Genomic DNA, 9178 nt, shown 5'->3' on the forward strand with positions numbered 1-9178 from the left:
CTGGGCTCAGAGCCTACCACTGTGTCTTCAGCAAAGAGACAGTTTTCTAAAGAGAGTTTTTAAGATGATGTCTCTTAAATTCAAGGAACATAGTCACAGTTTCCTAACAGCTATTGGGTTATATGTGTTTACTGACTTAATATAAAAATTCTAAAATAATTGTATAGCAAAAATGGCCATTTGTTGTTGTTGCTCAGTCGCTATGTCATGTCCCATGGACTGTAGCATGCCAGGCTCCTCTGTCCTCCACTGTCCTGGAGTTTGCTCAAATGCTTGTCCACTGAGTCAGTACAAAACTGTCACTACTGTGCTTAAATTGATTCTCAAGCAATGCCACTGATATCACTCTAATATTTTGCAGAAAACAAAGTTCTAAGAACTTCAATAACCAATAGAAATAGCCTGATCATTTTAACAGTTTATCACTTTTATTATTAAAGAATATTTTGACTCTTTACAACTGCCCATAGATGAGGTTTCCATTTCTAAGTGATTGGGAACAAACTTCTCCCTCTAACTTCATGATTTTTTTTTTTTTTTTGAAGAGAAAAAAAGCAAAGGTTCCAGTTACTAAGTAAACAATCTATAAATGTACATCCTGTGTAAAGAAGCAGAGACTATGAAACCAGAGGATTTTCAAGACTGAAGAGCAGAGGACTCACAGCTATTTTATAAATACCTTTGTTCTTCTAGACATTTTCTTTCACCATCTGTGTATCATTTTTCTCCCTCCCACTCCCCCGCTTTCCCATTTTTCAATATCTTTTCTATGTTTCATTTCTGAATCTCTTTTGCAGCTGTGAACAACATTCTCTTAAATATTATCTTAAGTAAAGATATCACAGAAATTTTTCAAAATGTTCTTTTCCTTTCCTCATTTATCTGCCTTCTTTATCAGTCGCTGTCTGCCCATCGACTCTCTTTTGTCCATCTTTGTGCCTTGGTAAATTCTCCACATCCCACTCTCCAAGTACGTGAGATCACAAAATAACTTTTTACAATAAAAAACAACTCTTTATTAGAAACACTCAGTTTAGGAGTTAGGAATTAAGTTCTCCTTCCTTGGTTAGTTGTAAATACTTTTCAAAACTCAGTATTTACTGAATAATTTCAGTATCAAGCTTCTAACCATATTTAAACACAAATTAAGAACAGTTTTTGAAGTCTGATATTTAGGCAGAACTGAGAATTAAATCAATAGTGAAAGGGAAAAAGACAAATAATATGAAAACTCTCAGATATGTTTACAAACTATGTATTAAACAAGCAGGAACATTTTGACTGAATTTTCTGTAAGGGACTAGATATACCTTTCAGGTCTAATTAATCCTGCTCAGGAAATACTAAAATAGTTGATACTGGCAAAGAAAATTCAGGGTAGCTTCTTCTTAGACTCTATGAACTTGGCGTTTAGGACAATGCTTTCAAAAGGTGGCTTGCTTATGGAAACTCAAACTATCCAGAAACACCACTGACGGTTTGTTCATCAGGCTCAGTAGTGAACATCCGTGGTAAACAAGACTTTTCCTACTCTTGTGGTCAAAGGCAGAAGATGTTGATTGCTAAGTCACAGGAAAAACAAGTATTCTTACCTTCCCAAATATGCAAGAGGTTCCTGGTTAGTGCCTGTGTGTGTATGTGTGTGTGTGTGTGTAACTGGTATAACAAACAGTATGGTCACTTTGTCTGAAGTACTCAAGATCCTTGAAAGACAAACCTAAAACTATCAGAGATAAATATGTCCACTTCACACAGAGAAATGGAGATACAACTGAGAAGTGAGAACTCTCAGCAAGAATTATATTTATGTATACTTACTTTTGGGGGGGGCCCTTTAATATATGATTTACAACACACCCTCAGGATCTAAAATCATGTTATCTTGAGTTTCCCTATTCAGTACTATGAACTGTTAAATTAATAAGATTAGCAAGTTTTTGCAACATTAGCTTAATAGTCTCTTTTCAGGGTGAAGTTATATTTGTATTTTATTTGTCCAGGGAAGTAATAAACTTGCTATACTATAATGGAACTTTAGAATAGCCTTGCTCACAGCTGTCAAGAGATAGAGGAAAACAGAAATAGTCCTATCCATAATTGATCATCTTTTAACTGATATCTTCTCATCTCCAACGGGCACTAATGCTGTCCTTTATCGACACTCACACTACCAACTGAACACTAACTATGAAGTGAGGAAATATCAAGACTTGATCTTTCCTTACAGACCCTATTTTGTCAACATACATCAACTGTTGTAACACATGCTCCTCAAGATAAGAAAGCATACCGCATTGCAGACGTATATATATATACACACTCTGAATTGGTGAAACAGCTTCAACTGTCACCATGCTTTCCAAACCACAAACAGTGCCTCCACTCTGCAGGGAGAGCAACGGACATGTTTTAAGCAATTCTCTTGTACGATAGCTTCTTTTCTATTGACAGTTACTCTGAGCCTCTGGCCTGCACTGACGGTAAAGGACACTGTTAGCAGTCACCTTTCATGCTTCTTACCTGCTGACTCCCCTGTAATCCCTCTGAGCAATCAGTAAGAAGACTCTGAGGAGCACACAACTACAACAAGTATGCATTGGGTCCACAAGGAATCTCTTGTTTCCAAAGAGGCATTTAACTAAGTCCACCAGCACCTGTCAGTTTAAACCAGGGCACTTACCAAGGTAAATCAGACTTCATATTCAGCATGATTTCTACCTCCAATGATAACAGTAAATAGCTCACACTTTTTCTAGAAATGCACTCCTTCTTTAAGGTGCACTGTTGATACTGATGATTAATTTAAAGGTGAAAATAACCAGTATTTTTTAAATTCCCAATTCAAAGTAAATTGTAATGAACAAAGAACAATTTCTGAGGTCATGATAACTCTAGTTTGTATTCCATGGAAGACCCATTGTGGCCTTAGACTATTCATCTAATACCTCTGAGAGTTATTCTTTCAATAAAAACGGGGAGAAAGATACCCACTTCATCCCTTTGGTGTGGGGTTTAAGTGAGGTCAAGCATCTGCCGTAAGTGAGGTCAAGCGTCTGCCGTACTGTGAATACACAGTAAATGTTGGCCCTTCTCCCTCATGTGGAAAAACAATACTAAGTTTACAAGCTGTATTTACCTTTGAACAACTTTTTTTTTTAATTATTGAGGAAAACTACCAAGTTTAAATTATAAGGAAATAAAATTTTTGAGGCAATTTTGAGGGCTTTTTACTTTCTGAAATAAGACATATGATGATTTTACTGTATTTGAACTATAATTTAAGACATAGGAATAACTTAAATCCAAACAACTACTTAAGTTCTATTATTCAAGGTTCAGTGGTAAAATGGGAAAAAGTTACATATTAAGTATAGTTGTCACTTAAAACCTTATTTTCTTTTCTAGTATAATGAACCTACATTCAAAGTCAGAAAAATCTAATGTTCTCCCCAAGCTCGTGAAAAAGAATCTAAAACTCATCATCACTACCCAAACAGAAAAGAGATTTTTTAAACTTTTAATTAAATTCTAGAAGACAGTGAAAAACATCCTATAGTAATAAAGAGCAGTCCTCAATATCTTGTTGAAGGAGCAAGCTTAAGCTGCAGTATGTAAAGATCTATAGCTAGATAAACTCACAAATTTATGTCACTAACAAGGGAAATGATATAAAGACTCAAATCTCTAGTTCTAGCAAAGGCTTCAAAGAATTACAAAAGTCAAACTTACCACAAAACCCAGTTCGTAACCATGGCTAACCGAATACTATAGCAGCTGTGGAGTCAGTAAAAGATAACAAGAGGTCATTTTTGTGTCACCTAAAGAGAAGGGCTACTACAGATGCCAGCTTTCCCTTTTTGCTGCCAGGGTGCTCTGCAGAGGAAGGCAGGTAAGACGTGGCTCTAACTCTTGGGTAACACACAGGCTGGCAACAGAAAGCTGAGACTCCAGGTATTTGGATGTCTCGCCACCAAGCTACCAAGGGTTGGGTAGTATTGTCTGTGCCCTTGGTGTCAAACCAATATCTGAGCACATAATGCTCAGATACAACTGTCAATCCTTTTCAAACTGACAGGTGGACTCTGGAGTAATTTTGTTGTTGTTGTTTTAATTTTAACTGTTGTGTTAGTTTCAGGTATACCTCCACTACTTTTTTAAGATTCTTTTCCCATATAGGCATTACAGAGTGGTGAGCAGAATGTAATAGGTTCTTATTAGTTATCTATTTCATAAATAGCAGTGTCTGTATATTAGTCCCAATCTCCCAATTTACCCCTCCCCGTTTTATTCCCTGGTAACCATGTTTGTTTTCTACATCTGTGACTCTCTTCTGTTTTATGACTAAGTTCATTTGTATCCTTTTTTTTTTTTTTTTTTCGGTTCCACATTGAAGCAATATCATAAGGACTCTGAAGTAATTTTAAATTCTGATTCTGCCAATCAGCTGTCTGGCCTATAGTAGGTTACTTAACTTTCTTATCTACAAACTGGGCACTAGAGTAGTTTCTGCTGCTGTTCCCAGCATTGTCAGGAGGGTTAACTGAATTAGTATCTGTAGAGCGGCTGGAACGCTGGTGGCTTCAGGAGGCTCTTTGATAGAGTTTCTTAAATAAAAATAGTCTACCCCCCTCATGGACAGCACCAAGATATTCAGAAAAACAACATAAGATTTAGATCAAAATCTCAAGTTCAACTAGGTAAGAAGTCAGAAAGTTTTTTAATGATTGAAATATCATGTCACTTATATTAATAAGCATTAATTAATACATGTATATAAATAGTATATATTTTAATATTTAAATATATAAACCACATTCAATACACTATTTATTTTACTTAATATGTTAATGTACAGGGTTCTGCTTTTAAATGTGTTCAATTTCAAGATCAGATTAAAGAAGTATTTACTGTGAATATATATGTACACTATATAAACAATGCTTTTGTATAGTTCATAACATTTTTATCCTATAATGTATCAGTTAAGGTTATAATTGGCTCATATCAACATGCCATGCATTATTGTTAAGTAGTAAAAAAATCAGATCTCAGAAAGCTGGCTGTGCAAAGTACAGTCATTGACTATACAATCTCTATATACAGAAATAAAATTATGATCCAGTCATAACTTGAAATAAAGATATTTGTAGTCTTCAATTTTTTTTTTTTTGTACATTTTGTTTTTATGACAAAGCTCAGTGGTAAAGAATCCTCTTGCCAATGCATAAAACATGGGTTCAATCCCTTGGTTGGGAAGATCCACTGGAGAAGGGAATGGCAACCCACTCCAGTATTCTTGCCTGGGAAATCCCATCGGCAGAGGAGCCTCACTGACTGCAGTGCTTAGAGTCACAAAAGAGTCAGACAGGATTCAGCGACTAGACAGAAACAATAATAGCTCTCTTATTCATTAAGAATATCATAAGAGTATGAATTATAATTAAACACAGGATATAGGCACTCTCATAATTTACACTAGAATTTGTAGCATGTCTTGCACATGTAAATTTCACAATTCTTCACTCTTGTCTGCAATTAGGAGTAGTGAAGAGCTGACAAGTGGATCCACTATTTCTCCTCTGTGAATGAGCATCATGTTTCTGTCGATGGACCTATGCTGGTGAATAGTGGAATATATATATATGTAAACCATCATGGGTAATATTTTATGTTTTTTAATATTATATTTGCATTTAGACTATGCCTAGAAAGAGAAAAATATATAGCCATAATCTAACAATCAATTGAACAAAAAGAATATAAAGTCAATGATTATTTTACGCAAAACTATTACCAACTAACCAGCTTAAATGATTATTTATGCTTTATTCACTGAATTTATTACAAATATAAAGTCAATGATTATTTTACTCAAAACTATTACCAACTAACCAGCTTAAATGATTATTCATGCTTTATTCACTGAATTTATTACACAGTTGATCAAACAGACCAAACAAACATAATATGTTTATAATTTATAAAGCTATATGCTTCAAAAGCAATAGTTTTTCCTATGGCTTATGGTAATATTGACAGAAGTGAAAAGCACTGAAGAGCTGTGTTCTCATGTTAGTACTGAATGAGATCAACCAACCCAGAGGTTTGATTTCCTTTGCATTAGAGGGCACATACTGCTAACTTTTTTTAATTTCTCATTTGAAATCAATTTTTAGTTTCTTCCAGAGTAGGAGCCAAGTTTGGTTCATCTTCGATCTCTCCAGAGTGTTTATCATACATTACATGTGAGAAAAGTAACTCAAATGGGTCAAGCTGAGAGGCCACACATGCCGCTCACAACAGGACGAACTGAACCACATGGATGTGCTTAAGTTCTGATCCCATTATTTGAGATACAGGTGCATGATACTGAACATCTCTTTTTAATTACTGGAAATGAACAATTACATTAAGAAAAGTAATGTTTTCTAATGCGGAGATACAAATTCTACTCTTACAAAATTATAGTGTTATTTTTCTATCTTCTCCAATAAGAAGTAGTTTTTTAAAATTATTATGACCCTCAGCTTGAGTAGACCCTTAGTAGCTCTTCACTACTTCACTACTCCTAATTGCAAACAAGAGTGAAGAATTTTGAAATTTACATGTGAGCATGTTCCTTAAAACATGCTCACACAAGGTGTTTCCTACCTATTTCCCTCTTGGTCTGGCATTCCTAGCATAAGCTGAAATGATTCTCCAGCTATCAAAGCAGCCTAATACTGGGTGAGAACTGAAGTTAAAATCAAAACTCTCAAATGGCGTATCTTGGGAACCATCAATAAGCTGACCTCACAGTTCAGATGAGGGAATCACTGAAGGGTAATAACTACAAATTACACATACACAGGTTTAGTCATATGCAGGGATAAGATCTTTATGCCCAAATTAGTCATTCACACTAAAGCCCAATGCCAAACTTTTGTTAATAACCACCACATAGGATGGGCTTCCCTGGTGGCTAAGTGGTAAAGAATTTGCCTGCCAATGCAGGAGATGTAGGTTTGATCTCTGGATCAGAAGATGCCCTGGAGAAGGAGTGGCAACCCACTCCAGTATTCTAGCCTGAAAAATCCCATGGATACAGGAGCCTGGTGGGCTATAGTCCATGAGATTGCAAAGGCATCAGACATGCTGCTGCTACTGCTAAGTCACTTCAGTTGTGTCCAACTCTGTGCGACCCCATAGATGGCAGCCTACCAGGCTCTGCCATCCCTGGGATTCTCCAGGCAAGAACACTGGAGTGGGTTGCCATTTCCATGACTTAGCAACTAAACAACAACAAAGACATAGGATACAATCTGCTTAAGTATAATAAATATTATAATAATACCTGCTTCATTATAAGGACATTCTGAAAAAATTGTGCATAAGTGGTATTTTCAATAATTAGAAAACTGCTGCAGTAATCTAATGAGAGCCCGAACTACTATAATAGTACTGAGATTGGAGAGAAGTGGATAGTCTTTAGATACAGGTCATAGAATTGACAGGCCTTGGTGGTTCATTAGATGTAGGAAAAAGATAGGAATCAGGATAATGATGAAGTTTCATGTGCAACAGCATTTGTAGTTAGTGGTACTATTTACTGAGATCAGAGCACAGAAGGAGAAACAGATTTGTAGCTTGAAAGGAAGGAGAAGACCGAGAAGATAAGTGTACTTTGAGATGTGTTTGAGGTTTGCATGGGCCATCCAACTGAGGATATTCAGTAAGAAGGATGTCATGGATATGATAAAGGAACTAGACCAGGGCAATCACTGAAGCCCTGATTGTGTAAGATCAATCCAAGAGATAAGGTAGAGAAATGCTAAAGCTGAAACTCCAGTACTTTGGCCACCTTGTGCAAAGAGTTGATTCATTGGAAAAGACTCTGATGCTGGGAGGGATTGGGGGCAGGAGGAAAAGGGGACGACAGAGGATGAGATGGCTGGATGGCATCACTGACTCGATGGACGTGAGTCTCAGTGAACTCCAGGAGATGGTGATGGACAGGGAGGCCTGGCGTGCTGCGATTCATGGGGTTGCAAAGAGTTGGACATGACTGAGTGACTGAACTGAACTGAACTGAACTGAAGAAGAGGGAAGAGCAGAGGAACGTGGATCTCCAGACCATTAAACTGGTCACTGAGAGATATTGCCTTATTGAAAAACTGAAATACTGAAAATGCGTGATTTGATGGCATGAAGCGATGTTGTTTAACAACAGCGTAGCAGTGGCAAGGATGTAAATTGATTTTGCTTTCTAACCTTTTCAACACCCTTTTGTTTCACAGTGTGGTTTCCTCAAGTTACCACACACTACTCTCTGGGCCAGTCAGTTTCACTTTATGCCATGCAAACAGCATGAGATATGAGGTTAAATCCTAACCACACATTTTGTTATTTACTTGTGATTCGAAAAAACAGATCTGCAGAACCAAGTTATTCAACTGAAATTATAAAAATCTAATTTCCTACAGATAAAATTACCTGTCAAGATGACTATGATTATTCATTTCACAATGGCCCATTTTTCAAGTTCCTCACCAAACAGTTTTTCTACACCAGCCAATAAAAAAAGAGATTACTGACTTGAGCTTTTGGTTTGTTTCTAACCTTTGGCAAGACGTTTAAGGGCAAACAAGACCTCAATAACTGCAGTGTGTCTGATCTTTGTATGGCTGTATCAGTTACAAAGGACATTCTGCAATCTTTAGACTCTGAATTGAACCTTACCAAAATAATAAGATTCCATGCATGTTTTGTGAATTAAATGTTAAACTAAAATAATATACCACAAAGAAAATAATCCCAGGCCATATATATTATTATACACAATTCTTCAAGTATTTTCTGAAACATGAGCACTTGTCACATTTGCTATATAACATTATGAAATTGGCCTACTTAATTGTGGTAAAATTTTCTAATAGTTCAAGAAATATGAGTTGCTTATTCATGTCTAATTTATCAACCATTCCTATCCCTTTTCACTGAAGCCAGGATTCCAAGTTAACTTTTTAAATTAACTTTTAAACCTGGTGTCCTTATGAAAATATATAATCCCCATCAGCTTTGCACACACACACAGAATTAATCTTCATTTATGTTGGAATACCACTGAATCCAAAACTTCCTCAGACAAAATATCATTTACTTCTATGATGTAAAATATGTCTATTATAAAGTCAGATTG

At 36.1% G+C, this 9178-nt stretch overlaps 1 long non-coding RNA gene across 1 annotated transcript in view; it reads right to left on the minus strand.

Moving 5' to 3' along the window:
- The window catches only part of LOC133257666 (uncharacterized), a 34813-nt gene extending 26205 nt beyond the window's left edge, over positions 1 to 8608 (minus strand). Inside the window, exons 1-2 of the long non-coding RNA XR_009739637.1 lie at positions 3730 to 8608; positions 2521 to 2654 (exon numbers count right to left, since the gene is read on the minus strand). This is a non-coding gene — a long non-coding RNA (uncharacterized LOC133257666). The remainder of the gene's footprint in view (positions 1 to 2520; positions 2655 to 3729) is intronic.
- Positions 8609 to 9178: the final 570 nt, after the last annotated feature.

This window comes from Bos javanicus, chromosome 2 (assembly GCF_032452875.1).
Source record: "Bos javanicus breed banteng chromosome 2, ARS-OSU_banteng_1.0, whole genome shotgun sequence".
In the NCBI taxonomy this organism is placed as follows: Eukaryota; Metazoa; Chordata; class Mammalia; order Artiodactyla; family Bovidae; genus Bos; species Bos javanicus.